The sequence below is a fragment of the Tachypleus tridentatus genome, chromosome 7, assembly GCF_004210375.1.
Source record: "Tachypleus tridentatus isolate NWPU-2018 chromosome 7, ASM421037v1, whole genome shotgun sequence".
In the NCBI taxonomy this organism is placed as follows: domain Eukaryota; kingdom Metazoa; phylum Arthropoda; class Merostomata; order Xiphosura; family Limulidae; genus Tachypleus; species Tachypleus tridentatus.
The window spans coordinates 16,351,955-16,378,095 of NC_134831.1; the positions used below are offsets into that span (position 1 = coordinate 16,351,955).

The 26,141-nt window shown below is 34.6% G+C and overlaps 1 long non-coding RNA gene across 2 annotated transcripts in view; it reads right to left on the reverse strand.

Moving 5' to 3' along the window:
* Positions 1-1,778: 1,778 nt before the first annotated feature.
* The window catches only part of LOC143255204 (uncharacterized), a 38,639-nt gene continuing 14,276 nt past the window's right edge, over positions 1,779-26,141 (reverse strand). Inside the window, exon 3 of one of the 2 annotated variants that reach the window (XR_013030467.1) lies at positions 1,779-2,064. This is a non-coding gene — a long non-coding RNA (uncharacterized LOC143255204). Of the gene's footprint in view, positions 2,065-25,432; positions 26,049-26,141 lie in introns of those variants that run through there. The other variant, XR_013030466.1, reaches the window with a different exon arrangement.

Genomic DNA, 26,141 nt, shown 5'->3' on the forward strand with positions numbered 1-26,141 from the left:
GAGAACATAAATGGAGAAAGACCAGTGGAGGAAATAAGTAGACAGCTGATAATGTCGTTGATGGAAATTATAATATTGGTGAACGAGAACATGTAGAGACGACTTGTGGCGAATACCACAATTACGACAGGGATTATGTGATATATATAATCTTTATAAACACTTACGTAGTTAATACCTACAACTGCAACAAGGAGTGCTACCATTTTAATGTATAATCATATTATTACTGTATTATCAAACCAGCCAATACTTTAACATGATAACATATTACAAGTACAATTCCTAAAATGCAATAGAAATAATATATTCTGTGATGTTTGTTTGTTTAACTGGATTTTTAAGATACGATTTATACAAATGTTTGTCGTATATTATGACATTTGATAGTGTATCAAGAATTAGAGCTACATGTTACAATGAGTAGAGCTATGGTATCTGCTGAAAGGAAACTGTTGTCTTTCCTAAATAGAACAGTCTACATCAGAAATGAAAAAAAAAAAACTAACCAACCCCATTTGTTGCTATGTTAGCTATTCCTAAGACAACCGTTATTTTAGTCATGTCCTAAATAGACACTGTTTTATACACTACTAAGAAAAAATATTATAAACAACGACCATATCATAAATTCGATATAAAACACGATTTTGGTTTAAAAAAATCGAAGACCAATAACGTCCATTAACATCTGAGTCTAAGAGCTCACTTGTCTGGAGGAATCTAAAAAAATACTAGACCACCCACTAAATGACTCTGCAGTCGAGTAAAATAACACTGTAATGACTATACCTTTAACACAAATACTGTTACCAACAACCCTCTAAGCAAGTTTGTTTTTAAGCACAATGCTACACAACAGAGTATTGTGCTCTGCTCACAACGGGTATCGAAACATCATTTCTAGCGATGAGAGTCTGCAGACATACCACTGTGCCAGTAGGGGGTCGAACCTCCAGACCATTTTGCATCATTCTCCAGTTCGACTGATCTTTCATGAGCGTGTGTGTTTCCTTATAGCAAAGCCACATTGGGCTATCTGCTGAGCCCACCGAGGGGAATCGAACCCCTGATTTTAGCGTTGTAAATCCGAAGACATACCGCTGTACTAGCGGGGGGCTTTTTCATGAGCGATACAGATTCAGTAACTCGGACACCTTAAATTATTATATTGAGTATCATTTTGTAATGACGAGAAACCCACTTGAAGTAAAAATGTATCTCAGGACGGTTGGTATGGGTATTAACGCTTTTACCAAAATAAAGCAAAGACAACGTTTCGACCTTCCTAGATCATCTTCAGGTTAACAAAGAGAGAGTTTACAACTGACCATTGCAGAACACGTTTACACGACGTGTATGTAAACCATTTTAGTTGTTGTTGATGTCAAGGGACGTGTCATCTTCATGATGATAGTTGTAGTATGCTATAAAGCAGAAAGCTCAAAGTGGGATGTTGCGTAGCCCAGATGAACTAAAAGGAAGTGTCAACCGAGGGGGAGGTGTAGCGAATACATAATACTGTTAAAGTATCTATACATTCATTAGGTGAGGATCACAATGAATACACTAAGATATCTAGGAACCTTGTGTTTGGCAACTTTTACTCTAGTGTATGAAAATGAACTCATATATTTAGTCTTTTTTATCGTCTTAAAGTGTGAATATATCTCTCTACCTATTAAACCATTACATTTCTGATCCACAATTTGGTAAAGAATGAAAAATTCGAAGACGTACTGCGATAAAACTCATCATGTGTCCAACAACACTTAATCTGCCAAGTTGTTTTATTTATTATATCAACATAAAAACCATCATGAATCTTACCTAAAGCTCATTATCTCAATTCATTGTAGAAGTCCTGTAGAAGACATTGCCTGGATGTTCACATGTAATACTTTCAGTTATTTCGTTTCACTGTACCTCATATTCTCTTTAAAATTCTCCATTATAAGTTATCGGGTTCCTCGCTGATACACAGTAAGTCTACGGATTTACAACTCCAAATTCAGTGGTTCGATTCCCCTCAGTGAACTCAACAGATAACCCCATGTGGCATTCCTATAAGAAACATACACACACACAAGTTATTGGTGTCGTTGAGACTACAAAAATCACTAACCCATGCATATAAAGTTCCACGTTTTAGTTTGGATGTTATTTCGGTGGTGGTAAAAGAATTAAAAACAAAGTGATACCAAGTTACATAACGTTAGAAAGCTTGAAGCTAAACCTCGTAGCAATAGATGGGTTCGAGCCTTTACTCAGGAACTTTTAAAATTATCTTGTGCATTCATTGTTTCAATTATTTACATTTGGATCATCCATCTTGCATCTTGCTCAAGTTCATAGTTTCATTCTCGTGGTAATATCTTCTCAAGACGATTTACTCTAACATTTTAATCTATGTTCGTGTAATTGCCAAGAACTTTAACGAAACATTTTTTTATCTAGTCTGGCCTCAAGTACCCCCCTTTTTATGTTTTAAAAAATGGCTAGGTAATAAAAGCACTCGATTCGTAATCCGAGGGCCGCGGGATTGAATCGCCTTCACACCAAACATGCTCGTTCTTTCAGCCGTGGGAATGTTATAATGTGACGGTCAATCCCACCATTCGTTGGTAAAAAAGCAGCCCAAGAGTTGGCAGTGAGTGGTGATGACCAGCTGTCTTCCCTCTTGTCTTACACTGCTAAATTAGGGATGGCTAGCGCAGATAGCCCTCGAGTAGTTTTGCACGTAATTCAAACCAAACCAAACAAACCTGTTTTAAACGTTTTAACTGCAGGGATTTTACTCTCTGGTCTAATCTCACTTTCCACTTTAACCTGGTTTTTCTATCTAATTCACGCTTTGAATTAATTTTTAAAGTAAAAGTAAAGTAAAGCAGTATCTAAGTGGTCGTGAAGTTCTTGATGTTGCTGTTACAGGTTAACAAAATTTACTTTATTCTAACGCCAGGCATGTACGTAACAAACACAACAATGTTGAATTCCTACATCGTGGGACCCGGCACGACCACGTGGTTAAGGAACTCGACTCGTAATCTGAGGATCGCGGGTTCGAATCCCCGTCACACCAAACATGCTCGATCTTTCAGCCATGGGGGTGTTATAATTTGATGGTCAATCCCATTATTCGTTGGTAAAAGACTAGCCCAAGACTAGCCGCCCCTAATTTAGCAGTGTAAGACTAGAGGGAAAGCAGCTAGTCATCAATATCCACCGTCACATTATAACTTTTCCATGGCTGAAAAGGGCGATCATGTTTGGTGCGATGGGGATTCGAACCCGTGAATTACGAGTCAAATGCCTTAACCACCTGGCCATGCCGGGCCTATATTTATCTATTGTGATAAATTAGGTTAAATTAATTTATAGTTTTGACTTCATGGAGTTTTCGGTATTCTCAGGTAATGAATATGAATTATACATCTTAATAAGGAGGAATCAATGTTGTTATATTTGCATCCTTTGAAATGCAGAATATTGCAACAAAATGATCGATAATTGATAAGAGTTAGTGGAAAGTTGCTGACTGAAAGACGAATGTTCCTTAAATTATCCACTTTTATTGAATCCACAGTAAAGAAAACGGAAATTTCAGATTTGTTTTAATTGAAACCAGTCCAATATAAACGCAGCACGTCTGAAGTAAACACGATTTGATGAATGTTTTGAAGCTCATGTGTCGAACTTAGCTCAGTTTATTGTTCTGTATCAGTACAAGGCCTTGGAAAAATACACATATGCTTTACTACATCCAGTAATGCAATGTTTTAAGTATGTTTTGTGAAATGAATGGTTGTACAGTAATTAACTGTATCTAACTCCAAAGTTATTGGAACAATGCGATGTATTTTAGTGATATAAATAATACCTATCTATATAGATAAAACTCGAACTCACGCTACCCTGTAGGTTTATTTCTGTTTTAAAAATTTTCTTACTTCCAAATTCCACCACTGATCTACAGTATATAAAATCACCTTTGTCTTGTTCTTAGGTTTTGGTTTGATTTGTTTTTAATTTCGCGCAAAGGTACACGAGGGTTATCTACTGCTGCCGTTCCTAATTTAGCAGTGTAAGACTAGAGGGAATGCAGCTAGTCATCACTACCCAGTGCCAACTGTTGGTCTATTCTTTTATTAACGAATAGTAGGATTGATCGTAACATTATAACACTCCCATGGCTGAAAGAGCGAGCATGTGAGGTGTGACGATTACGAGTCAGTCTAGTGCCTTATCCACCTGTCTATGGCGGGCCTGTTCTTAGGTCTTTATTATTTTCGAGTTTTAGAGCTTTTTATTTTTTTTTTACATGTACCATCAAACACAACCCTAACCCTATTAGAGAATTATCCTAGGTTTGAATAATAGAATAAAACCTATATTTTTATCTTTCTGGTTTAGAACTCAAAACTTACAAGTTTCTACACTGACTGATAATTTTATTGGGTCATCTAAACACATTTATATAACTCTTCGTTAATTACCATATTCGAGTAATATTGATTACATTATTTAGTGCACCTATTAATGTGCAGTGGCGGATTTAAGGTGCTGTGAGGCCCCATTAACCTATCTAAATACGCCACTGTCAACGTGGGTATGTTTTATGTCATGATTAAGCTATAAGTCAATGTGTAGCAATCTGAGGGTCGCGGGTTCGAATCCCCATCACATCAAACATGCTCGCCCTTTTAGCCATGTGGGCGTTATAATTTGATGATCAGTTCCATTATTCGTTGGTAAAGAAGTATCCCAAGAGTTGGCGGTGGGCGATGATGACAAGCTGCCTTCCCTCTAGTCTTACACTACTAAATTAGTGACGGTTAGCACAGATAGCCCTCGTGTAGCTTTGCCCGAAATTCAAAACAAACCAACTTTACACGATCACCTCAACTAAATTTCATAGAAATTACTACAACAAGCATATGTAAGACGAGTGGTGCTATGTTATTTACCTAACGTATAAACACGAAGAGACACTTTTTTCTTCCTAAAATGAAAAAGAATTAATTGTATTTGGTTTGCAATACTGGCGGCATAATATCCTCATTTGAATAAAAATGTACGGATAACATATCATTAGAAGCAGTAGCTGTTAATGATTATTAAACAAACGGTTATGAGTTTCCAGCACATTACTCTGCGTATTTTAGTTTCATCGAAAACGTAAATCTATATAAAAGGAACTTAAAACCTTGCACAAATAAGAAAGTGTTTTTAAAATAAGCGAGAAAGTTACAGATTGAAACACATTACTTTGTAAATATTCTTCCTTCCTCGTTGGTCACTTAGTTTTTGAATGCCACTTTTGTGGGAGATAGCTTCCTTGAAATACAAACTAATGTGCACTTTCTTGTGTTTGCACTTTTTTTAAATTTTCTTCTAAACTGTAACACATAGCGTTTAACTGCTGTGTTAAAAATATCTAAGTAAACATACATCACAGTTTAACGCAAGATGTTTCAAATGTCACATGAACGAGTGCTGTTCCGTGAGACGTGGGAAGTAAACATGATAATAAAAATTTATTAACACGTCATAATGAAAGTTTATCTTCTAATATATCCTGTGCGTTGTCGTTTTGAGAGTACATTCTTAGTCAGGAGGTAAAGATCATGGTAAAAATGAATCAGAAAAATTCACTTTACTATTATTATGTTACAACGAAATCACCTTCTACAATGGAAACAGGAAAATCAACTTCGTTATTGTAATATAACAATGGAATTAGGAAAATTAATTTCACTGCTTCTATTGTTAGACGATATTTTGTGCCTGATGAAGGATGTATGCAGGAAACGTCCCACAAAATAAACTAGATTAAGTTTTCGTTTAGACATGTTAATTTATTCCATGTTATCAGTTATCAAAGTTTCAATCAGCACAAATACCTCCTATTTAAAGAATAGATAACAATAGTTCTATTAATTTCTTCTTGCATATTCTCAAAGGGCAAACTGTTCGCAATGATGTGTTTTTCTCTCATTCCAGTGTTGTTGATGAGATTAAACGTCCACTCATCAATAATAATTTTAGGGATAGTACGAGCAACTTTTCTTAGGAGAACTAAATATTTCCTTCTCGTACTTGTACAGATTTTGCTTCAATTATTTTATAGAAAAAAAAAGCTTTAGCGTTTTTTATTATAGAGCAGAATTACAAAATGGTGCCTAAAAATTCTTAAACTGGATTTTACATCCGGCGGTAATTTCTAAAACAGTTTTCACTATATTGTGCCTCCAAAGTGGCACAATGATAATAAGTCTGACAGCTAAAAATCGGGTTTGATAATCGTGGTGGATACAGCACGGATTATCCATCGTGTATTATGTTTAACTACAAAACAAACAAATCAGCGCACTATAAAACTTCTGTCCATAGTATGATGGTTTTGCCATTCATCCCTAATGAAAGAAAGCCAACTTTCCAAAAGCTATTGGTGATGTCAAGAGTTTTGGTGATATTTGTCTGTTTGAACAGATTATTCTATACGTCAGTTTGAGAAGCAAATGAGATAACCCAATTGTGGTACACAATAAATTAACGGATGATCTTGATAATGTCAATAACTTCAGTAATGTGTATGTCTATTTAAGAAGCAAATGATATAACGTAGTTGTGGTACATAATAAACTAAAAGATCGTCTTGATAATGTCAATAGCTTCAGTGATGGTATGTGCCTATTTAATGAGCAAGTTAGACGGTCTTATTTCAGTTCTGCTTAGCCAGACATTTTCTAGTTACTACCTTTAACATTTACTAAAACTGATGATTAACAAACAAGAAAACACCATTAAATTGTATGACTTTTTCGTTTATTCAAGTACAAGATTTTCCGGGTAATTCCTTTCGAACAACACGATTTGATAAATTAGAAACATAACTTTTATTTATCATTAAAATGTGATATTTGAAAAGTCCTGAAAGTTGTTGTCGAATAAACGAGTTCCTTTTTTTGTCCAAATTCTAAAGGTTTAATTTTGAAAGGAACTTCCCCGTCGATAATTTTACGAAGAAAACACATCTTTTATGGATAAAAATACTATTTTAAACGTTGAAAACATTAATAAATATTGTTTAACATTCAAGCAAGCACCTTGTCGGTAAATATTAACATTGACACATTGCAAATTAATAGGAAGGAACTTGTATTGAATAGTATAATATATAAATATAGTTTTCAGATTTCATTAAAACTTCTTCAGTATGAAAAAAATAGGTTGATGTTGCTTTGCTATGTTCTTAGTTGTTACATCAAACACAGGTGTTGTGACTATAAATAAGAGTCTAAAGTATCATTCGGTAAACGCAGAAGTTAATTTCTCTTTCTTTCTATCGAGGCTCATCTTAAACTTTGTTGCATTTAAATTGATGTTAAAAGAATCATTTTAGAAGCAAATAAATATTTATTTAAATACATAATTTTGTGGACGTCATATATATATATATATTTCCTAAATTTAACTAACATTTTTTAAATTTAAATTTATGGCATTTGATCTTCAATTTGAAAACTTTTAGTACGTATTTTCCTATTACATATTTCTACCCCTTATATATTTACATATTATATCAAAGTTACCATATAATACGTATGTAATAACAACTTCCAATGAGAATTAACTGAAACACTTAGAAAGAAACTGGAAATCAACCTGACTATCAATACATCCAATTAAATAAACTTTTCTTACGTTTCTACGTATAAATATTAAAATGCATTGTTTCTTCAGCTGGGTGTCTTTACTGTAAGTGAATAATTAGTTTTGGATTTCATTGCCAAACAATAACATTAGGCTTTAACTACAGACTTCTTCTTACATCTTGAACGGGCCCGACATGGCCAGGTGGTTAAAGCACTCTGCTCGTAATCCGAGGGTCGCTGGTTCAAATCCTCGTCACACCACACATGCTCGCCCTTTCAGCCGTGGGGGCATTATAATGTAACGATCAATTTCACTATTCGTTGGTAAAAGAGTTTATGGTGGGTGGTGATAACCAGCTGCCTTCCTTCTAGTCTTACACTGCTAAATTAGGAACGACTAGGGCAGATAGCCTTTGCGCGAAATTCAAAAACAAACATACATCTTCACTGTCTTGTTTACTAAACTCACGCAGGCTGATATAAAGCTGAACCCACCGTTGACGAACTGATATTGATAAACATGTTATTTGTTTATGGAGATTCATACCCGCAACCCTCATATTAAGAGTCGAACGCCTTAACCACCTGGCTATGTTTATAATCATGAGTTTAAAAAAAAAACTTGATGGACAAATTTAGCTTTGTTTCTTATGTATGGAGTTCTAAACTTTTAAATAGTGCTCGAATCAAAGAGGACATCTGTACATAGTATAAAACTTGAATAACTGAGAAAACTACAACATAAAAGACCATACAATAACGAAGCTCAACCAACAGATGTGATCGAGAACTAAGCAACGCTTCTGAATAAAGGCTTCAACTTTGCTGTCAACCACAAGATAGTTCCTTGCCTAGAGTTAAATACCAGCCTGAAAGGTTTATCCAGAAGACTTTCAAGTTAGAACATAAGATAAGAAAATGTCACATCCACCTTAAAGAATATCCAACTTCAAAAGTATATTCAGAACTCCGACCATCAGACGTATAAGCATTACCTAAGTAACTATAACAAGATGTGGTTTCCTGAAGTTCCCCAAAACTATATTTCTTACTTTTAAGAATTCTGTAAGAAGACCATTGACTTGGTCAATCAATCCTTAAAACTGAAGACTAACTTACGAGCAACGAGATAAAATACATCTGTATTATGAAACACGACTGCCCCATATGACCCATATTATCCATTTATGACTCATTTAACTACAGTCTTGGCAGATAGCTAGCCTAGACTTTCAAACCTTACATAGCATCTGCAGAATGTTTTTATAAATATTTCTTCAGCTTCATAAGCACACTAATTTCTAAATCCTTAACGGATAGCTTTGGTTGTTTTTCAAGGAAATTTGTAATGTTGCAATTGACCTCTACTGTACTGACCCCAAACCTTTACTTCACATACCCAATAGACTTATTGTTTCCCTATTATTATATTATATCATATCATATCATATTATATTATATTATATTATATTATATTATATTATATTATATTATATTATATTATATTATATTATATTATATCATATCATATGATATTATATTATATTATATTATATTATATTATATTATATTATATTATATTATATTATATTATATTATATTATATTATATTATATTATATTATATTATGTTATGTTATTCAATATCTGTTCCAGTTTTCCACGGTTTTAAGGCCTAGAAGAAAACAAATTATGTCGTAAGTTTTAAGTAATTGCAACCAGAGTGCTTTGGGGAACTATTTCCATCCAAAGTAAACGGGAAGACACATTATCTTTAGAATTTTGCTGTCGGAAGAAACAAAACTGTCCTTCTTCCTTGACGAACTGTACATTTGTTGTCTGCTGAACACTTAGATAAGGATTTCAGATCTACACACTGGAGACAATTGAGAAACTAGAGTGTACCCACCCTCTCCGAAGGTAAATAATAAGTTTTAGTGAAAGAAAAACTGGTGTGCGCTCAGTAGCAGCACTTTGAGTCTACAGTCGATTACTATTTTTTAAACATGGTTTTAAAAAATAGCTTTAGTGAGCTTGATTGTCAAGCTGTTATTACAAGATGTTTAAATCTAAAGTTGGTAACTAGTGTCTTCGCACCCTCTTTTTGTTGTATAAAAATCATAAATTGAGCAATATTCACAAAACTAACAAATTTTCTGAATAAAACAAATTATTCTTACCTGAATCAATAATGATTAACATATTTCCTTACCATATAGTGTTCTATGTTGTTAATACCAGCTGAGGGTACCTGAATAAAACAAATTATTCCTACCTGAATCAATAATGTACCTGAATAAAACAAATTATCCTTACCTGAATCAATAATGTTTAACATATTTCCTTACCATATAGTGTTCTATGTTGTTTATACCAACTGAGGGTACCTGAATAAAACAAATTATTCTGACTTGAATCAATAATGTTTACCATATTTTTTGTTCTATGTTGTTAATACCAGCTGTTATGGAAGCAAACACTGTATGAAGGACCTTCCATTCTTTCTTTTGCTATCAATTACTTAATGACATTATTAGGTGCTCACTGCATACTCTATTTTCTGAAAGGTAATCATTTTCTCATTTAATTAATTAAGAACTCGGAAAGTGTTCTATTTCGGGGTTATTTTTATCCCCGTTTTCAGGTAAAAAATCACTAAAAAAACCTATGCATATCGTCAGATTTTTTACACTTAGTATACAAAAAGTTAAGGTAATCGAGCCACCTGACTATGATAGAAGCCAAAAGTCTATTAACAAAAGGGGGAATGTTCCCTATTTTACAGTCTATTTTTTAAAGTTTTTTTTCGAAAAATTCCTAAAACAAAATAACTCCTGTACCCTGGCTGTTTGTTTGTTTGTTTATTGAATTTCTCGCAAAGCTACACAAGGGCTATCTGCGCTAGCCGTCACTAACTGAGCAGACTAGAGGCAAGACAGCTAGTCATCACCAGCCACACCGCCAACTCTTTAGCTACTATTTTACCAACTAATAGTGGGATTGGCCGTCACATTATAACTACCCCATAGCTGAAAGGGCAAACATGTTTGATATGACTGTGATTCGAACCACCTAGCCACCTGGCCATGCTGGGCCTGTACACTGTCGGACAGTTTCCAATCGTCATATAAAAAAATTCGCTAATCGATTTAACCAACACTTGATGATGGACACTACATACACATAGACTACCTTGATAATAAAATACGTTAATTCCAACAAATGTTAACGATTCAAAAATAAGCACCTGTGCAGGAAGGAATACAACATATTAAACTTGTGATTCATTCCTATTATAAACATGGAATATTGGAATAAATGTTGAAATTGAATAGAAATTGAATGGTTTTATTATACTTTGATTTAAAAAAAAAAACGACAAGGAAAGAAAAAAAAAACGTTTCCACCAATAAAATACTTCAGAAAATCCCTAATTTTTATTACAATGATATTGGCATCACATATGAGGAAGATAACACTTAAAGATACACTATTTTTACTTTATTAAATGTTTTAAACTAATTGAAATGGTTCGAGAATATTTCGTCATTGTTGGTTCTTGTTAATGTTTCTGAACTTATCTCAAAATATTGCGTGTCTTGAGTTTTTCTCATTGAGAAACTAGAGCCTTTTTAACTTCTATGATATAGCTTCTCTCACGTTGAAACAAAAACAAATGATTTTAAATCAGGTATATTCTGATTGTTCGAGGAAATTTTGTATAAAGGTTAAAGCATTTAGGTAAGTTGTTAGGTTTTCTGTCTTACTCTCAACGTTAGGTCTTCTGTCTTACTCTCAACATAAATATCGTACTTATTCACGTGACTGTGGTTCAATAAATATCAAAATGATGGTAAGACAGACGGTAATAATCTCTTTATTTCTGAATATAACTTTGCTAAACATAATATTTGGCTATTTTTAGTCTGAGGGGTTTATCTTTGGACAAAACTGAAAGTAGGAGCAACGACCTTCTGTGATAACATTATGTAACAAAATGTTTACTTTTTATTGTTCCTGGACACAAAGTGTTATTTCCCAATTGCTTATGCCTAAAGTAAATGGAAAAGACCTATTTTTCTCTTCAAACCTTGCTTTTGTGACCTGGGAGCGTACAACGAAAACATGATGGGAGACTATATATGGGGGCTGATACGTAAAAGTGATTTACATTACAGTCGCGAATATCGAAAAACTACTCACTTCTAAACATTTTTGTGTAAGTTTAGTATAAATACATGTAAATCTTGATTCATATGTTGATTTATTCAGGCTTTATGTAAATGAAAATATGCAAATTTGCCCGTTTTTACATAGAAAATAGGTTAATTTCTAAATTTTGTTACCCAGGTCACAAAAGCAAAGTTTGAAGGAATAATGGCCATTTTCTATACTTTTACAACATAAGCAAGTAAGAAATAATGCATACTATCCAGGAATAAAATTTGAGTTACATAGTGTTATCAACATTCAAGGCCGCTGACTGGAAGACGTTTTCGGTATCAACTTTGATTGTGAAAAATGTTTATCGGCTTTGCAACGAGTTTACTTTCTCTATTAATTTGACATGTGGACGACAGCTTCTAAATACGTTACCACGTGCTGCTCCAGTACTTTTATTCGCCTCCTGAGATTCAAGAAAACCATGATAAATCATCACATACTTTGCACATTCTATCTGTTTAAACGTCTTAAGCCTAAAAAATATATATATATATTTATACTTGTTCACTGGAATACCCTGGATTACATACAGAAGTTTTCAAGAAACTACTTCCAGAGATATTATTTTAAGTAATTCAATATCATTGTCCTTTTAAAAAGAAAAGCCTCAACCTGGCCTCATAAGGTTATTCATAGAGTTGAGGTTACAAAAACTTGAAGCATGGTGTATTAATAGTGTTAATACCAACGTATAAATATTAATATCAACAGAATACTAATACTCCTAATTTATTCAAACATTAATGTCATAAAGTAGTTATGATATTTTCAGTATATGTTTTTGTCCTCGTATATAATGTTAGGCTTGGTTTGATTTGTATTGAATTTCGGACAAAGCTATTCGAGGGTTATCTGCGCTAACTGTTCTTAATTTATCAATGTAAGACTAGAGGGAAGGCAGTTAGTCATAATCACCCACCGCCAACTCTTGGACTACTTTTTTACCAACGAATAGTGGGATCTACCGTCACATTATAATGCCCCCATTGCTGAAAGAAAAACAAATCTCCACAAAAATGATATTGTATCTAAAACACAGTACTCTTATTTCAAACCTTAATAACACGACCTTTGAACAGACAAACCCCAAATTACTTAGTCAGGTTAATTGAAAATTTTCAAGATTTTAATTTTAACCTTATCACAGTCTCTGCTTCTTTGAGAAGTTAAAATATTTATTTACGATGTCTCACGTTTTCTCACATAACCCGCTCTGTCACAATTTGCGTCAACAACTTCTTGTTCTTTTATGGTAGTTCTTTAGGTATAATACCAAGGGTGCTCATAACACTCTGTTACACGTCTTTTTATTTAACGCCCGAGTTCGACAAGGATCAGAAGTAAGCTCTTTGCTTTTCATAACTTATGTTAGTGGTGTATCGACCCTCAACCCCGCTACCTCCTACCCCTGATTCATACATCTCAGTATGCTAATGACATGGCAATTTGTAGTACATCCCTCGACCACGTGAATTCACATTTTTCTTTCTACAAAATCACAATATAGTGTGACGGAAGCTCAGACGATGGTACTTCATAAAAGTTTTGACAGAGAATGTTCTAGATAAAAGGAAGTCAGTATTACACTCAATAATCATTTAACGTGGAAATCACACGTCAGTAAAAATCAACTTAAAAATGCGAATAACAAAGAATTACCTCTGACGTACAGGAAATCACATTCAGACTGCAAAACTTTTAATATCTTGTTTGTTTTATTGAAGTTCGTGCAAAGTTAACTCGAGGGCTATCTGCGCTTGTTCCTTAATTTACAAATTATAGACTACAGAAAAAGTAGTTCGTCAATATCACCATCCACCGCCAACTCTTGGGCTACTCTTTCACCAACGAATAGTGGGATTGACCGTCACATTATAACGCCTCCACTGCCGAAAGGGCGAGCATGTTTGGTGTGACTGGATTCGAACTCGCGACCCTAGGATTACGAGTTGAGTGCCTTAACCACCTGGCTATGCCGGTTTTTTATAAGTTCGTAGACTGAAAGGGAGACCATCTTCGGTGACGGGCTTCGAACTCTCGACCTGTAGATTAGAAGTCGAATTCCCTAGCCACGAACAATTCCAGGCTTCAGAGAAAGCGACGTAAAGTTACGCTTATATTTTTAAGAATAGCGAGGCGCAATTCCTAAAAATTTTTCACCACTTTGATGACAATGAACCGGGCATAACCAATAATAAACATGTTTGTTTGTGACTTCAAGGTTGATTTTGCGATACGCTACTGAATACATTCCATAAATTAAGACGTCAATAGCTGAATGAAGCTAACTGTGTAGGCAGTGGGTATTATAAACTGGTTGCCAAATATTTGTATTTGAAAGTTGATAGCAGTTGTGCTTTACTTTAAGATACTAATTCAAAATATTATAGTTAGATAAATTTCGTATCGATTCAAATACTTTTCAAAGAAATTTACATATCTCTGGTAAGATAACTGCACATACGAACGATAGGGCAACATGTTGATAGCAAGTTCGTTGTAATAAATAAAATTTCCGTTAAATTATTTCTTACTTTATGAGGGTTATTACTGACCATGAAAATATTGTTTTACATTTATGATCTAATATAAATGGTATTTTAATATAAAATAAGTGAACGTATCAGTGTAATATAAATGGTATTTTAATATAAAATAAGTGAACGTATCAGTGTAATATAAATGGTATTTTAATATCAAATAAGTGAACGTATCAGTGTAATATAAATGGTATTTTAATATCAAATTAGTGAACGTATCAATGGACGTTCATATATTAAATTTATTTGATTTTAGTATTTATTTACAAATTAGCTGAAACTCTTTCAAAAATGCTCTTTGACTACCTACACCTTTCCCCGCTAGTACAGCGGTACGTCTACAGATTTTCAACGTTAAAATCAGAGGTTCAATTCCCCTCGGTGGACTGAGCAGATAGCCCGATGTGGCTTTGCTATAAGAAATACACACACATACTACCTTCAGTTTATAAAATGTTTATGGTTATTAATAAAAATATTTAGAAAACATAATAATAAAACAAATCAAAGAAATTAAGTCTGGTAACTTATGTATAATTATACACCGGCTGTTCTACACGTTAAAATACTTTCGGTTATTTTTACCAGAGTCTTCAACAGGCAACAAAAATATATTGTTGCCTGATGAAAGCGCCGCTAAGAGAGCTGAAACCTCGCAAATAAGATGAAACTATATTAACGTAGCGAACAGTCTGTGCATAATTCAGCACCGAAGCTAATGCAACATTTAAAACATAAAAGCCAATTTCTGAGTGAAATAATGTTTAAGTCACTACGCCTTCTACGTTTCATTAAGGTTACGTTTTAGGATGTAAGGGTATATAGTCTATTGTGTAACTTGGCGCTAAAACACAAATAAATAACAGTTAACTAGTTTAAATGTGTTTTCTGAAAACATTCATGAAATTATACACGTGTTTTAGACTTTAATTATACAAAACAGAGAAACAGTTTTGCTAGAAAATTACCAACTATTGCCGGGCATGGTCAGGTGGTTAGACCGTTTGACTCGTAATTTGAAGGTCGCGGATTCGATTCCTCTCTACACCAAACATGCTCACCCTTTCAGCCATGGGAGCGTTATAAATATACAGTAAATTCCACTATTTGTTAGTAAAAGAGTATCCCAAAAGTTGGCGGTGGGTGGTGATGACTAGCTGCCTTCTCTCTAGTCTTACACTGCTAAATTAGGGACGGCTAGCGCAAAATTCACAATCCAACAAACCGTTACAACATGGAGACTTCGTTTACTGCTTAGTACAGCAACGATGTTACATACCTACAAAAAGCCCGCGAACACTTCGTCTTGTCAATAGCAGCTTCTCATGCTTAAGTAATTTTTATCACAGAGAGAAAACACAAAACAAAAAACTATCAGAACTAACATGGCTCTTCCAACGGATTTTCTTTTATGGTTTGTGCTCACTGAAGGTTGACAGTTTTGGATCAGCAGTATCGTGAAAGACGGCTTTTAAAACTTCAGAATGAAACCATAGCTTAGATTTGTTGTCATAGAATGGCAAGGTCGGATTTAGGTTCACAAAGTCTGACCTAGTTTTGAATGTCAGATGTTATACGACACCCAATTTACATTCATACAACCTTATAGAAGACTTTTTAGTCGCGAATGGATTGCGCAGAAGTTGCTGATCGTTTTTGTTTGTTTATTTTTAAGTACAAACTTTTAGCTCATAACGCCGTTAACTCTTGAACGATTTGAGATTTTGAGATCCAATTAAAGTTTTGGGCTTAGGAGGTCAAACACTTTCAACTGACATATTTAACCATATCCAAGGTCTCAGAGGTTAATTTACTCTAATCCTGTCTAAAATAATTTCAAGTGCATTGGCTATTGAGGACTCGCTCTTGTTTTCTCAATATAAATAATGTTTATGACCAACAACAAGCAATCATATTAAACCCCCAGGTTTGTCAAGTGTGTTTGTTTTGTCTTTTTTAATTTCGTGCAAAGCTACACGAAGGTTATCTGCGCTAGCCATCCCTAACTTAGCATTGTAAGACTAGAGGGAAGGCAGCTAGTCATCACCACCCACCGACAACTCTTGGGCTACTCCTTTACATTATAACGCCACCACGGCCGAGTGGGTGAGCATGTTTGGTGTGATAGGGACCCTCGGATTATGCGTCGAGTGCCTTAAACACATGGCCTTGCTAAAAGAGAAAGAAAACGTTTTCACTACTTGTCTATTATATATAACTCTAAATATCCTATGGCCCGGCATGGTCAGGTGGTTAAGGCTCTCGACTCGTAATCTGAGGGTCGCGGGTTAGAATCCCCCTCACACAAACACGCTCGCCCGTTCAGCCGTGCGGTGTTATAAGGTAACGGTAAATCCCACTATTCGTTGGTAAAAGAGTAGCCAAAGAGTTGGCGGTGGGTGGTGATGACTAACTGCTTTCCTTCTAGTCTTACACTTCTAAGATAGGAACGGCTAGAGCAAATAGCTCTCGCGTAGCTTTGCGCAAAATTTAAAACAAACAAACAAGCTTCCAACTACAACATTTACTCTATTTCTTGTTTGTTTACAATAAAGCAAAGCCACATGTGTCCACCGCGGGGAATCGAACTCCAGATTTTAGCATTATAACTCCATAAACTGCTGTCACATCGGTACTGTTAAAAGTCAAACCCGCTTCACATTGAGCAAGTGGTAATTAGTTACAGGATTGTGAGCCCACATACACTACTTCTCAAAAATGTATTTTATTGCACTATTTAGTGCACAATGAAATACTGTGTTTTGACTTGTTTCGAATTTCGCGCAAAACTACTTGAGAGCTATCTGCGCTAGCCGACCCTAATTTAAGGCAACTATTCCTCACCATTCACCGCCAACTCTTGGGCTACTATTCTTACCAACGAATAGTGGGACTGACCGTTACATTATAACGCCCCCACAGCCAAAAGGGCGAGTATGTTTGGTGCAACGGGAATTCGAATATACGACCCTCAGCTTACGAGTCGAGGCCTTATCCACCTAGCCATGCCGGGCTTAATATTGTGTTTATCCGTTTCGAGAAATTGTTTGCACTTTTCTGACATATTTGATAATATGATAATCAGCTAATAATAATAATGTTTTATTTTAAATATAAAGTTTTATTTGTAGCACTATTTAATATTTATAATGTTAGTATGAATAAACCCCGCAGAGGTTCACTTCTTTTTTTTTTTAGCTAACTAAACATTTAGGCGTAGCTCCACTCCTCCAGAAACTACAATTTTTTAAAGTTTTCACAAACACACTCATCAAAACAACAGAAGACAGAATACCCACGGGTCTTGAAACGGAGACCTGTCAAACGTGTGAGGAAATGCTAACTCGTGATTAAAAAGAAACAGTTGTTGTTTTTTTTACTTGAGTAAACAAGTTAGTGTTTTACTGACCTAAACTATTTCACTGATTTCTCTTTCCCGGTTTATCTCCTACTAATTTGATATACTTTGCAAATATACATATGGTTTGTTTGTTTAAGTTATTAAGTATTCGTGGATATATATATATGATATATGTATATAAATACACACACATATATAAACACGAGCATCTTCACAGAGGGAGCTGTGGTTGGCTTGCCTTCATAACAAAAGATCGAACGTTATTTATAAGTTCAAAGAACCAGTGTGAACCAGTAAAATAATTTCGATTACTTGATTCAGCCTGCAGCGTTTGTAGTTTTTTCTATGAATTTCAACCTTATTCACATGTTTTAACTACAAGGCTCTGTGTATTTGAAAGAGACCTCAACACAAAATGTAATGTTGAATATATATGTATTTATACAGTTTTAGCCAAAAAGTTCGCATATTTTGTAACAAGTAAAATGAATATTATTAAGATAGAATCCACATAAAGATAAACGCTGTCAAGCTGATAAATTCGTGTTCTATTAAACATCTACTTATTTAATTTTGTAACGAGATAGACTCCTACATCTGCAAAATTTTAGGAATAACATTCGACTCTTAATTAACATGGATAAACTACATAAATAATATTAAAACAAAGAGTTGGCGAGTAACAAACTGTGCCAGGAGTCTAACTGGTAAAAACAGTGGAGCAATGGCAGATAACATCACAAAAATATATAAAACATACATAAGTCTCGCTATTGACTATTCAGCCTCTACATGAATAAATGTAAGTAAAAAACTATTACAAGACAAACCACAAACAATACAAAATACACTACTCACAACAACTTGTAAAGTACCCAGAACTACATCATCAGAATTCATGCATAAATAAGCACACATAGAAAGAATAGCAGATAGACTCCTACATAGTACAATAAATTATTTTGACAACAATTGGAGAAAAACGAACTAGTAAACGAACTAGACAGATACCGCATACATAATGAGGACAGTCTTAAACCTCTTTCTCCAGTAAAACTATATATTCAAATAAAACAAAAAGGCCACCTATAAACTAGACTCCACATTAGTTTAGGGATTAACTAATAGACATTGAAAGGGATTTATGTAAACGTTTTCTGGTTAATACCTATCTAATCATAGTGCAAATTGTTATAGAACTATAAAGAGAAATGATATATTTGCACTAAGTGTATATGTAGATAGTGCATGGACATTGGCCTGACAGGAGCCTGAGTAAGTGCGGATTACTCTGGCTCTCGTGTAAAATGTATAAATCCAATTGACAGTCGCTAAAACAAATACAAAGGAAGAGGTAGACGAAACCTGATCCCCCCTCGGGTTTACAAACATAAATACCCAAATAACCATAAGAGAGAGTTTGATATTTTTTTGTTTTTGAATTTCACGCAAAGCTACACGAGGGCTATCTGCGCTAGCCATCCCTAATTTAGCAATTAGATCTAGAGTGAAGGCAGCTAGTCATCACCACCCACCGCCAACTCTTGGACTACTCTTTTACCAACGAATAGTAGGATTGACCGTCACATTATAACGTCCCCACGGCTGGAAGATGAAGATGTTTGGTGTGATGGGGATTCGAACCCGCGAACCTCGGATTACGAGTCGAGTGTCTTAATCACCAGGCCATGCCGAGCCTTTTCCTTTGAAATCTGAAGTGCATATCGGAGGCCTTGCATGTTCAGGTGGCTAAAGCATTCGACTTGCAATTTGAGGGTCACGGGTTCGAATCCCCGTCACACAAAATGTTCTCGTCCTTTCAGCCTTGGGAGCGTTATTATATGACGGTCAATCTCACTATTCGCTAGTAAAAGAGTAGCTCAAAATTGGTAATGATTACCTGCCTTCCCTCTCGTCCGCACTGCTAAATTAGAGACGGCTAGCGCAGGTAGCCCTAGTGTACCTTTGCGCGAAATCTAAAATAAACAAGCATATCGGAATAATGGAAGGTGAAACCGTCTTATATATGCCACTAAATACAGTCCACATTTCCATCTATGAAAACCCTATGTTTGAGACAGTCAGTCCCGTTATTCTGTTAAGAGTAGTGGCCAGTTCATTTGTTGGCATACTCTTTTGAAAGTTAGTAATACATAAGCTATATTTATTTATAAAAAAATATTGTTTTCTTTCTAATTTTAGAATTAATAGTTTAACTATATCATCCCATAGACGCAGCAGATATAGGTATTAAAGCATTCCAAAAGTATTTGTTGTTCTTTGTTTTGTATTTTTAAAGTATGTTAGTCTGCTTGCTTGTTTCTAACTAAATCTAAAACTATACAATGGACTCTGCCCGTCCAGGGTATCGAAACCAGGTTCCTAGCGTTATAAGTCCGCATACCCTCCGCTGTGTCAGGGGGGGGGGAAGAGTGAGCGTGTTTGATGACAGGGACTCGAACACGCGAGTCTATCGCCCTAACCACGAGGTCATCGCGGTAGGTTTGAGACTATTCAACACACAGACTGGTTTCCTTCGATAAAATCCTTCCACTTCCATGTTTCTTAGGGTTTTCGCATGAAAGACACTTGAAAAGGCTTAGCCTCTGAAAGTGAGTAAAGAGAAAGATAGTTCATCTACGACCGCCAGGGGTGCAACCCCCTTTGAACACCTCTCATGGACAAACAAACAACAATTTTGAATAACATGTCCCTTACAGAGCTCTCTTTTCAGCAACTCAAAAAATATTATACAATATATGTGACCAAATAACCTAATCAAACAAAAAACTCATATGCTACCTATGATTTTCCTCTCTTTTTGATATAACATTTCAGTCTTCTTGCTGAGTTCGTAATCTTCAGATCTGAAGGATTAGACGTTGAGCCTAAACCAAGAATAAAAGAGTAAGTTTACGGATAAACTCTGTCCAAAGAATACTAACAAATTACGAAATATTTACAATCACAAATCACTTTCTCTGGCATATGGAACTGCCAGTGATAAGCTTGTTTATTTGTTTCAGATATTTGTGCAAAGTTTCACATGAGCTGTACAACCGTTCATAATTATGAGAAATAGACTCGAGAAAAAATAGTTAATTAATAAAAATTAACTCCAGCTTTTTCGTTTTGAGGCCTTATAACATATTGTGTCAGTTATGTAGCCACAGCTGTGAATATATATTACGCTGATAATGCATGCGTAAGTTGTTGGTTTTTTGACGAAAATATTTAATGTCGTCATAGAAGTTAATTCACTAAAGTTAAACGGTTAGTAATGTTCGAGATCTATAAATGTTCCTGATCAAATATTTTTTAGTTTTCCGACTAATAAACGTTAATCACAATTATCTTTAACATTAATTACCAACTTTTTTCATAGAATAATTATTGTTTTAGTCGCTAAGAGAGATACATTGTTAATCCTGAAGTATGGAGTGTGGTTTATAGCAGCAACAGGATTCAAAACACGGACTCTAGAATTCACAGTCTGAAACACTAACTACAAGACCATAAGTGTATATATAGATAGTGCATGGACATTGGCCTGATAGGAGCCTGAGTAAGTGCGGCTGGCTCTCGTGTAAAATATATAAATACAATTGATAGTCGCTAAAACAAATACAAAGGAAGAGGTCTTGGAATCTGTTTATTAAGAATTATTAAAATTCAAAATGTGTTCAAAGTGAGTCAATAGGCCTAACTAAGAGCGAAATGCAGCCATACGTGAGCGTTTTAGTAAATGTCACGTTTGTGCAGTGCTGATAATGAAAGAAGACGGTACACTTTCCATTGATTCTTGAGTGTTGATACTCCTTATATATATAGAAAATGAACTTACGAGATACGTTATCAGAGACATCTGTTGCCATCAAGAGCAAATTATTTCAATTTATTTTTTTTGCATTTTAAATTATTTATGTAAAACAGTGTATTCATAAATGTTTCGTAATTTATGTAGTTCTCAAAATCTTCTGAAAAAATAAGAATAATATATCTTACAAATTTGTGTTTCCTTTTAGTTACAGAAATTACCTTTCACTTTCGTCAAGGCCCTGGCATGGCCAGGTAGTTAGGACACTCGACTCGTAATCCGAGGGTTGCGGGTTCGAATCCCTATCACACCAAACCTGCTCGCTCTTTCAACCGTGGGGGCGTTATAATGTGACGGTCAATCCCACTATTCGTTGGTAAAAGAGTAGTCCAAGAGTTGGCGGTGAGTGATGATGACTAGCTGCCTTCTCTCTAGTCTTACACTGCTAAATTAGGGACGGCTAGTACAGATAGTTCTCGTGTAGCTTTGCTCGAAATTCGAAAACAAACAAACAAATAAATCTTTCGTCAGAAACAAGACAGAAATAAACTTTGTCTACCTAAATATTCGAGAACGTATAACTGAAAATAATTGAACACTACCACTTCCAGTTCTGAATCTGGAAAATCGATCAACACATGCTGGAAATTTATTTAAAACGTTGCTTTAAGAAACTATTTTCTTTATAATAAAGTCTGTTTCCTCTCTGATATTTGCCACCATGATAATGGTCTTACTCTGTTGGAGTGTGTTATTTGATAAAATCCTTCACCTTCAAGGTGCTACTGATTAGTGATGGTACAGCCAGTACATAGTTGGATTGGTCATATCCAATCGTATCTTGTTACATGGGAAATACGCTGTTGTAGTAAGTTGTACACAAAATACACATAACACACGAAGTAAGATTGTTATTGGCCACAACTTTCCACTTCCTTTTCATGTAATAGTCACTGTTTCAGTTGCTAGGAGAGAGAGATCGTTAGTATGCGTTTTAAACTACTCACTAAATTAATAAATATCCTATCTATTATTTTAATTTACTGGACCAAAGTTACTTTAAAAGCACTTGATCAGCAGGTTTATTTATTTTGTAATACGTTGTAAAAAAAAGTCTCATTATGCTCAGACTATTTCACCCATTCTAATAAAAATTATTTTTATTTCGTTTTTAACCTGAAATTAACTAAAATATAGAAATAACCCAAGTGCGATTTTTGTTCATAAAAACTGAAAACGTGTTAGCATGCAAAGAATCTGTAAGTGCAGATAAGAAGAACGAAAAACACAATAAAACTAGTTTTCAAAGATACTCGTTAACGTTTCGGGAATATGATTTTATTTGCTGTATTTGCACGATAATAAAACTAAGTAAACCGAAGAATCGTTCAATATTGTGTATTCACTCGTTTACTCCTATAGTCTTAAGGATGCTATTTAAATCAGAAGTACCTAAACATTCTCAGCACAAGAACCTCAGACTATTCTGTACCCAATAGCAAATAGGAAAATGTTCACATGTTTTACTTCAGCGAAATTACGTAAATATTTGAATAAAATATCACAAAACTTCTCAGTGCAAGGTACAACATTCAAAACTAAGTTCAATTAGACTTAAAATAAAAAATTTCTCATCTCCCATTGGAATTCTGCACACAAAATAACTATAGAGCTACTAACACTGACAAACACGAAACTAAAGCGAAGAGTATTTATTTATTCCCATGGTATTCCCTGTAGTATTAACTAAATCCCATGGTTTTAGATTTAGACTGATATTGACACTACATGCTTCCAGTGTGGGAGTTGAACATTACTATTAACCCATCAAGAATTCGTATGCTTCGGTATAGTAACAAAGTTTGACACTAAAACTAGAGCACGTGAATATATTTATAAACTTCTAGTGTCATAGTATATGAGAATGTTTGTGCAAAACTATTATATAATGGTTATTTCGGTATAACTTACCTTATTTGTGAAATGATATAGTAAAAGAACAGCAGCTAGTCAATAGCATAATCCACCAAATCTTGGACTACACTTATTAGACTGAATTGTAGGACTTCGTCATCAGTGTTATAAAACACCCATTAATACAAAGTTAAAAACGCGTTTTTGCAGTAATGTGACGCGACCACCTAAGCTCGTATTCACATTCCGGGTACTTTAACTACGGAACCTGATATTCTTAATTGAGCACAAAGAGGTCACGTGGTCGGTCATATAGCCCGACCCCGTGTTGAAAAAGTTAACGAAAACGACGATTACCAGTTGTTGGGTTTTACCAAATCGACCTTCTAAGTGTCTTACAAGAGAATGATCAATTTCATTTACCTTCAAATCTTATTGCTACTGGTTGTCCCGTCACGGTGTTTCTTGCGTGCAACTTTTTTTGCTTTTGATCTCAATACCATCATTTGTACAAAAAATAAATTATTTAAAACGTTCAATATCTTGTTTTTCACTCAACTTCTTAGCTCTTTAATTATTTTAATGCTGTCTTGTTTTTTAAGATCATATAAAAATCAGCGTGTAAATATTCTAATGCATATGTGATTTTGTCTCTACAGACAGGACACATCCTTTAAATTTGTAAAAGAATGAAGTGACTTTATTAGTGAATGAACATTTCTACCTGAACAATTTGTATATATACACACGAACATTACAGGTTTACTATAACAGGTTTGTTTCTCATACCAGTTTTCAGTTAATCAATCGTGCATGACTGGCGTTAAATTTAAAATGTTTTATCTTCATATACTTATATATAAACATTTTTATACACTGAACAGACATAAATAAAAAAATAAAGTCTACTTTTTCACAAAGTTTGTTAAAACATATCTGAAAATAAGCTTTTCAAAGTGTTTTTTTTTCTTACACAGCGACAGAAATGATTTTGAAAAATTGTACTACTAGATTTCCGATAATTCTTTTTGAAGTTTTCAATTATATACTCGTTTCATATGGCTTATTTGATAAGTCAAACAAATGAACCTCTAAACACAGCCTAAGTAAATACACAGATACACTGAATCGTTCGTTTTCTTTAAGCAAATAAGGAACAGAGAAAACGTATAACATGTGGAAACTGAGTGACGTTAGTTTTAAGATAAAAACATTCTACACGGGATCAACTCCATTAAAACTCATTATAAAGACCATACTATACTAAGCTAAAAATGTTTCAGATGTATTTATTATCTCTACTTTGATGAAACATGAGTAATTTAAAAGATAAGAAGCTTAGAATAATTTGTCTTCTTACTGATATTCAGTGAGGATTTGGAACTAAGCTGTCGTAATGCAACCATTATTTTTTTGTAGTTAACCACAAAGCTCACAATGGGCAATCTGTGCTCTGCCCACCACTTGTGCAAAATTCAAAAACAAAAAACTGTAGTATTACTCCTCTTCTTAAGTCTACTACATTTTTCTTCTTCGAATCGTAGACTCCTTAGCTCAGAAATAGAGACAGCAATTACTGTCATGCCTCCAGTTATTTTTTCCTCGACTGGTTTGTGTTGTTCTCTGTGGCGCCTATAAATATATTGAACATTGTTTAGTTGACCAATGAATATTATTTACCAAACACATGCACCCACCCCACCCTATGTCACAGAGGCATGTCTGCGGACTTACACTACTAGAAAATGGGTTTCGATACCTGCGACGGGCAGAGTATAGATAGCTCTTTGTGTAGCTTTGTATTTAGTTCTAAACTAATCTATCTATACACGTGTGTGTGATCTATTCGAGTGTGCTGATGGCTATTACCTTAATGTTTTTATTGCTAGATAATAAAATAAAATGCTTGAAATTAGCAGGTGCCAACCAAATCTTGTTTAATCTTTCTAAGATTGTGTTCAAAAGTGGCAAACGTCAAAGAAATACATTTAGTGAATATTTTCTTACCTTCGGATATATAAGAAGGTGTTCAGGGGTTTTAAAGCCAGTCTGACAAGGGATAAGTGCTATCGTTTGTTGTATCTGTAGCTACTTCTGGTGTTGAAGGTATCGTGTTTGGAACGTCTATAGATAAACCAGGCATGGTTCTTTGTTAGACAATTCGAGTAGATGTTGTTGGGCGTTTGTTCGTTGTTTCAATATTAGGCTCAGAGGAAAGTATGGTTTCCGTTGATGCTAATAGAATAGAACAGTCAATTACCCACGGCGACACAAATGCATCTTCACTAATCACATTTTGCTCGAGTGACCACATTCCTGCTTCTTTGAAGATAACCAGTATGTCTCTCGGGATGGCAGCCTTAACCCATGCAGTTCACTCTGATATATAGCGAGAGCTTTTCTTGAATTTTTCATCATTCAGCTGTTGGCATCAGCATAGGACCAAATACCCTACGATCTAATGGTTGAATATCATGGTTTGTTTGAGGACGAAGTGACACAACATAGACACCATTTTCTTTTGCACATTCTAACCTACGAATATAAATATAAATTTCCACTGCTAGAAAAATTTAATTGGCGTTTAATTCATGTGAACTAAATGTATAATTTTAAGAAAAAACAGAC